General features: G+C 38.3%; 1 pseudogene; it reads right to left on the reverse strand.

Moving 5' to 3' along the window:
* Positions 1-4,153: 4,153 nt before the first annotated feature.
* LOC130858950 (dnaJ homolog subfamily A member 1-like) lies at positions 4,154-5,358 on the reverse strand (annotated as a pseudogene).
* Positions 5,359-6,426: the final 1,068 nt, after the last annotated feature.

Genomic DNA, 6,426 nt, shown 5'->3' on the forward strand with positions numbered 1-6,426 from the left:
AAAGTCTTACCTATTAGATTCACACGTCAGTTGGATGCAAAAGAGTCTGAGGGTGCGGTCCAGAGCCTCGTACATAGTGTGTGCTCGGTAGATGTTAGTTCTCTATCTGTATCCACACTTCCACATGTTTCTTCTCCAGAAGTATAAGGGATCTGTATCCCAAACCGTGAGTTTGTCATGGTGGCTTACATCTACCATGGGGGTAGAGATCTTGTCTATTCTATTCACTTCTGTATTTTGGAACCTGGAGAGTACCTGCCACCAAGTAGGAGCTGCCTGAGCGAGTGTCCACAGACAGCAAGGGTGACCCTCCCCAGCACTGCTCAGGACCTATAGAAGCAGCTCTCCACTCCCCCCCCCCCCACCACCTCAGTGTAAGCACCAGGTCCTCTTCTCTCTTTTCCCAGGTTCTTTGGTTGCCTCAAGGTTTACAAGGTAAATATAACCCTTTATGGTGACATTGGCAAGCTATGCCTCATGTTTTTCTGCAGTTTACCTCTTGTTTCATTGCTCTCTGTTTTGCTTAATTTATGTTTATTTCTTTAACATTGATAATATAACAGAATACTTGAGGCCCCATTCCATAGTCATAGCTCCTAATAAATCTTCTGACTGGAGTAACAAAATTTAAATATCTTGTTGGTCAAAGATAAAAGTTAACTATAGGGAATTGTTCTGTGCTTACACTTTGTTGGTGTTTATTTTCAGTTCATCTTTTAGAGATCCGCAGTATTATAAAAGAGTAGCAAGCACCTCAAATTTAACTTTCAGTCATACATTCTGTGGAATTACAGTGGTTCCAAGGGATGCATGAAAACTCTTATTCCATTGTGTGGTGAGTTTTAATTACTTGTAATCTGAATATGTAGTATGTGCAAAAGAAATCCACCCTTACAAAGCTGATATCTTGGGCATACAACACTACTTCTAACCTGGTAATGTAATAGTGTGAGCACAAAATGGCACACAATCTGTGCACCCTGAATAGTTAAGCTATTTCATACTATCTGTACTCTGTGGATGCTAGGTAGATGACAGCTTGGAGAATCACTTACCCATAGCTGATCTGAGAAAATATAACAGATTCTGTTTGCAATTCTTTATTGGTATCTTAATTCTCGAGAAAGAGCTACACTGTGTACAGTTGCTGTGATTGGGCACGTACTACCTGTGTGGTGGTGTGATTGGTGAGACTGTCTATTTCAAGTCAGGTATAAGAAGGTAGAGTATATTAGGGGATCATTACTGGTCAAGGATTTAGTTTCTCGGCCCTCAGGTCTAGAAACAATAAAATGCTCCCCAAGAGATCTAAACCTCAATTTTCTTGTCTATAAGATGGCCATAATCATCATGCTTACTTCATGGTTTACTGTGAGAATTAAACGAATTAGTATATGTAAAGTATTTAGAGGAGTGTCAGGCACATAGGAAATGCTCAGTGTTTGCTTTATTGTTGTTTATTATTATAAGTAGATTATATTCACTAAACTCAAGAGTTGCTGGTTTCTACCACTGTTATAATTTGCAGAGGCATATCCTTTCTAGAGAAAAGAATACTCCCTAGTACTCCCTGTGTCCAGCACTATGTGATCTGTGATATTAAATTAGTAAATACTAGATTACTTGGTGAGAATTAAGTGAAAGGAAAGTGAATTGGATGGCTTTCAAGGATTTTTCAAGTGTGGCAAAGCCAAATAATTCTCATACCTACTATTGTGGTCTTTCTAGGGCTACCAGAAAGACCACAATAGTAGGTCGTTCTCTTTTCCTTGGATGGTGCTGACAGTCAGTCTTTCTTTTTTCCTTCCTTCCTTCCTTCCTTTCTCCCCTGATTAGGGACAACTCCTTTCCAAGGAGGGTTTAATCTCCCTAGAGAGCCTTTCCACCCCTAAGACAGCTTCGTATTTCTAATTAATTATGATTAATTATTGTACTAGTTTGCTAGGGCTGCTGTAGCAAAGGACCACAAACTGGATGGCTTAGAACAGCAGAAATTTATTTGTCTCACAGTTTAGAAGTCTGAAATCAAAATGTCAACAGGGTTGGTGCCTTCTGAAGGCTGTGATGGAGAATCTGTTCCATGCCTCTGTCCCAGCTTCTGGTGGTTTGTTAGCAGTCTCTGGTGTCACATTTTGAGCTACTAGGGGTTAGGACTTCAACATAGGAATTTTTGGAGGGAACACAATTCAACCCATAGCAATTATGATCCTCAGATTCCATTTTTGAATGCTCATGGGCAATGAGACCTGTCCTTTGGGTTTATGCCTTACTTAAAAAAATATATAAAGAAAAATTCACCAACCAAAAATAAACAAATGAACTCACTGGTCAACGAAACCACCCACTGCCAGCCAGGGATTTTAAAGCTCAGTTGACAAGTTGATTGAGACAGGCTTCATTTCATAAGCACAGATTCAGAAATGACATTCTCTTATATTCTTACAAGAATCTAACACCCAGTAAGTTGTAGTGTGAAAAGTAAGTTCTAAAAAACAAACAAGTAAACAGATAAAAGAGAAAAGAACCAAATTTGAAAATTTTCAGATTTTGTAAAATCTACTTAATAGGAAATTGTAAGGGTGCCACCCATCCTGTATTCCATGGAATTGTTCCAATCTTACCAGGAAAATCTTACATTCTGTAAACTTAACTTTCATATCGGAACAAATGCTTAGTATGTACTAGAGTGGTAAAACAAGTTAATGGTTGATGACGACATTATATTACTACCTCTTTTTTGCCTGGCACATACTGTAAAAAGTGTGGAAGGTCTACCAATGAGTAACTGAAGATATCTTTAGTAGTTGCCTTTTACAGCATATAACATTTAAAAGTAAATGACCTTTGATTATAATGTATTGGCTATTTTTTTAAAAGGTAGAGATGAGATAAGTGTTTTGGTTTGATAGCCAGGCTTACTCTGATATATGTCTGTTTTTAATAAAATTTAAATATGGATACATTTGGAAGCACAGTTATAATGGGAAACTAACAAATTGTATGTTATCCTTTATTCCAATTTATAATCTTTAACACTCATTTAAAATTATTGAAAACAGGTGCTTTTTTTCTGAGGAGACATCTTACTCTGAGACATCTTACTATAATACAGGCAATTTTTAGTATTTTTTTTATGCTTTGTAATCAGTATATTAAGAAGACAATCATACATTTCAAGAATTGCTTAAATTCTGATATCCAGATTTAAGCTTGTGAACATATGACTTTAAACATACAATGAAAGCTAGTCATCATCATTTGCTATACTACCAACATTAAATTACAGTTACTTTGGAGTATAAGTTAAATGGTTTAAAGTAAGCCTGTAACATACCTGCAAAACACCTTCCTATCTCATACATGCAAATTACTTCTCCATGTAAAGGTCTCATTACTCTAACCTCTTAAGTTACCCTGCTCCAGAAGTCACTACTCTAAAGGCTTACTGTGGTCCAAAGAGAAGGGGGGAAAAAGAGTAACCAGGACCAAAAGCTATATATGTTATAAAAAAGATGGCACAGCAGAAGGGAATGCAATTCTACAAATGCAAGCCCTCAAGAAGCAGCATGTGATATAGATAAACCCCTTCTTCAGAAAGGTATCATTTCTATCACTGATACCACAGGCTAAATTAAATTATATAGCATGCCATCTTCAAGTAACAGTTGAGGCAACAGAATAAATGCAGAGGCATCACAATGAATCCCACTTAATCCCCTTATACAGACCAACACTCTACAAATTCTTTGACTGCTAGTTAAATATAGTTTTAACTTCATAGCTTAAGAATTAAGGGTCATACACTGAAGTCAATACATATACCTGGCATTTCAGTCTAAGCTATTTCATGTACACAGCTGAAATCACAAGGTATGGCCTAACAGATGCTAGGCGAAATTTCTTAAAGTAGTTTTTACAAGTATGAAACTCATCTTGCACACTGAAGTCATCATACATACAGGGCAAAGTCAGAGCTTTTATATTCTAGTTTATTCTTCATTTAACTTTTAAAACACTACTATAATTGAATATTGAAACAAAACAATAGCAAGTAGTGAGCATATTATGATTATAGTCCTTCACTCAATCACTACTGCAAATAAAACGCCAGCAGCGAGTGCCATCCAGCAGCGAGTGCCATCCAGCAGCCCCATTAGGAGGTCTGACACTGAACCCCGCCCCGAGGGTGGTGTTCATCCTCCTCATAGGCTTCTCCATTGTAATGGCGCCGTCTTTCCTGATTCGGACCAAAGTCCACTAGTTCTACCTGGTCCATTTCATCAGTCTCTTCCACTTCCTTCCTCTCAGGTAGGAGTTTTTCCAGCAAAGAGAGTTTATCAGGGGAGAGAAAGCCATTCTCAGGAAAGTTTATCTTATATTCAATGATTAGGCGACCCTTTTCACATGGTCTACGATAAATTGGCATGCCTTCCTTTAGCACACACTTGATATCTCCATGCTTGACAATCTGACCTGGATGAGACGTGATGACTATGGTTCGGTTGTCGAGGGTAGATATTGGCTTTTGGAAGCCACACAATGCCTCAACCAGCTGTATGTCCATACACATGAAAAGGTCTTCTCCTCCTCGAGTAAAAACAGCATGGTCCTTCTTATCTAAAACAATGATAATATCGCCTGGCTCCAGTCCTGGTTCTTGGTCTCCTTCACCATGGAATGTTATCTTCTGGCCATCTTTTATGCCTTTGTCAATATGAACATCTAGAATTTTCTTCTCTCGAACTATCTTCCATTGCAGCTTTTACATCTATCTTTAGGACTGATCTGCTCCCCATGGCCCTGGCAGTCCATGCAGACAGACTGAATTTGCTGAACCATTCCAGGTCCTATCTGATGTATTCTTATTTGCATTCCAGTACCTCGGCAATTGGGACAGCACTCTACTGCTCCTTTCTTACCACCTCGGCCTTCACATTTGTCACAAATCACATTCTTTTGCAGAGCTAGTTTTCTTGTTGCACCATTATATAGGTCTTCTAAGGTTACTGTGAGTTGATGTACAACATTTTTACCTCTCCTTTCTCTCTGCATCCTGCCTCCTCCTCCAAAAAACACATCAAAGATGTCCATGGGGGAGCCAAAACTGCCACCTGCTCCACCTTCTTTAATTACCTGTTCTGCTCCTTTGTCATATAATTCCCTTTTCTTTGCATCAGAGAGCACTTCATAAGCTTGAGAAATCTGTTTAAACTTCTCTCCTTCATTTGGATTCTTATCAGGGTGGTACTTCAAGGCCAGTTTCCTGTAAGTCTTTTTCAATTCTTCTTGGGTGGCATTGGGTTTGTCCCCCAAAACATCATAGTAAGTGGTTTCTTTCACCATTTTCTACAGCCGGTGAGCGGGCCTATGCCAGTGTGGGGGAGCGGGAAGGAGCGCGTCGCTTTGCGCAGCTCGGGCAGCCGTCGCTCCTCTGCGTCTCACCGAGAGTTCTGGAAAGTTCCCAATTTTTAGTATTTTTGATGTTTAATGCCTGTCATCTAAAACAGTATATCTGAAAACTATGCAACAGTTTTCTTACTAGTAGTAACAGTCTGGAGAATCTCACAAAGCAGTAAAACCTATTAAGTCAGAGCTACTACATGGACTACTAATTTCTAAAACCCTGTGCTTTTCGGTTTAAACTTAAAACAGTATTTTGAGACCAAGCTTGTATTTTCATAAACAGTTTAAATTAAATTTCAAAAGGTTGGATTCCACTTTTCTGAGGGCTTCTATGATACTATATACCAGATATAGTATCTAAAGCTTCTATGATACTAGAAAGCTGTTTGAATTTCTCACTTTTTGATTCATGATTTTATTCTTGTGGTCACTGATTAGTAGGGCAATCACAAACTCAAGATAGTCTTATGCTCACAATAAAAGACAAGTTTTCAGAATCAGTCCAGATCTTTATTTCTATTTGTTGGAATAGATTTCATTCCCTTTATGAAGGCAAAAAGCCATTCAAATACACTTCTTTAGAAATGCTAGCAATATCACAGGTACTGATGAAAAATCTGAAGATCGTTAGTCCTTCTCCTTGCATCATACACAGCATTTTAATCAGATTATTTAATTAACATTAACAAATTAATTAACATTGCCTTAGTTTTGCATTCAGCTCTAGCAGTGGTAACTAAAAGCACCAAATTTTATATCTAGTTATAGCTAAGGAATATCAACAAAACACTGTTTTAATAAGCCCTCCAGATGATTCTGATACTACAGTAATTTTGAGGATAACAAAAGCCATTTTCATCCTATTTCTTTTTCCTTGCTTACAGAATCCCTATTTAGATATTAGTTGGAGATCCAGTGACTTCAGGGAAAGTGGTTCTAATTTCTGGCCTAGGAGTGAGTGACCATGAAACCCAGTTCTGACCAATGAAGTATAAGGGGCGATTCCCTAGGGGTCTCCTGTGG

This window comes from Hippopotamus amphibius, chromosome 8 (genome assembly GCF_030028045.1).
Source record: "Hippopotamus amphibius kiboko isolate mHipAmp2 chromosome 8, mHipAmp2.hap2, whole genome shotgun sequence".
NCBI lineage: Eukaryota > Metazoa > Chordata > Mammalia > Artiodactyla > Hippopotamidae > Hippopotamus > Hippopotamus amphibius.